Genomic DNA, 1,639 nt, shown 5'->3' with positions numbered 1-1,639 from the left:
TATATATATATATATATATATACATATTTGAATATATGATCTATGAATGCTTCTAAAAGTGTCTTTTGAATGTGTATATATGTAGATGTAATATACGAGCTACAAAAGTGCAAATTAATGTTTGCCCGCAATACACACACACACACATACACATTCACACACACACACACACACACACACACACACACATATATATATATATATATACATTCATACACATTCACAAGTATGTTGTGTCTGTGTCTGTGTATGCTATTATATTTGTCTGTTTGTGTATTTACAGAGTGTGTCTCGCATATATGAATGTTCCTACAAAAATAAATACATTTATTCTATATACATCCATATATTTATTGATATTTAAATATGCGTATTGTGAGGATATAAATTCTATACAAATATATACGGCTTCAATTATGTACGTATGCATGTGTATACGTACCGATTTGTCTGCTTGTATCTATATATATCTCTGTATATGCATGCGTATATTATACTATTTATTTAGTAAAATTGAGTCTTGGTGGAGTCGGTAGTGTTTTGCTTAAATGCTTATAAGTGTCCATTCTGATTATATATATAACTTTATGCACAACATCACAGCAGTGTGTATGTATACGCACGCACACACACTTACTAATATGTGTGGATATATATATATATATATATATGTATGTATGTATTGATGTATGTACATATATATATGTATGTATGTATCTGTTTGCGTATGTATGTATGTATGTATGTATTTAAGTGTGTCCATTATCCAAGCCAGACTAAATTTGAATGATTGCAATTTGATGACGGCTCCGCTTATCTCAATTATTTGTGTTTACTCGTTAACATTGTAATTATGTAAAAACGATAAAATTTTACGCAGACGTTAAAGAAAAACGTTCAAATACACGAATGTATTGTATTCTAATTTTATCGGAGATTCTTGCATATTTCTCTATGGATTGTTTGCAATTTCGAACAATATGTTTCCCAAATCGACCATTAAAGTTTCTAGACCTTCATAGGCACATCTTCAGAATGAAGTGATGTTGGTGTGTGTTGATGTCTCGTTATTGGAGACAAGAGGAATGTGAATGGTGTAAGCACTACAGCTGAATTCTTTTATCTCTCAGTTTTTACGTATTTCAACAACATAGGACAATATATTTCCCAAATCGACTACTAATGTTTCCAGACCTTCACAGTCACATCTTCAGAATGGGGTGATGTTGGTGTGTATTTCTGCCTCCTTATTTGAGATAGCAATGTGATTGGTGTAAGCATTACTACTGGGATTCTTTTTATCTTTCAGCTTTTACTTGTTTCAGTCATATTATGTTCTATGCAGGGGCTTTTTTCAGTTTTCGTCTACGAAATCCTATCACAAGGCTTTGATTGGAGGCTAGAGTGGAAGACACACACCCAAGATGTAACGCAGTGAGACCGAGCCTGGAACCATGTGGTTTGGAAGCAATCTTCTTAACACACAGCCATACCTGCACCTATACTGGCAAAATTAATGTGTGTGCGTGCGTGCGTGCGTGCGTGCGTGTATATGTGTGTGTGTGTGTGTGTTTGTGTCCCTATAGGATTTTCTGAGAAGCTCACGTATATCTATCTATCTATCTATCTATCTATCTAT

Source organism: Octopus bimaculoides, chromosome 9 (assembly GCF_001194135.2).
Source record: "Octopus bimaculoides isolate UCB-OBI-ISO-001 chromosome 9, ASM119413v2, whole genome shotgun sequence".
In the NCBI taxonomy this organism is placed as follows: domain Eukaryota; kingdom Metazoa; phylum Mollusca; class Cephalopoda; order Octopoda; family Octopodidae; genus Octopus; species Octopus bimaculoides.
This window is presented reverse-complemented; position numbering follows the sequence as displayed.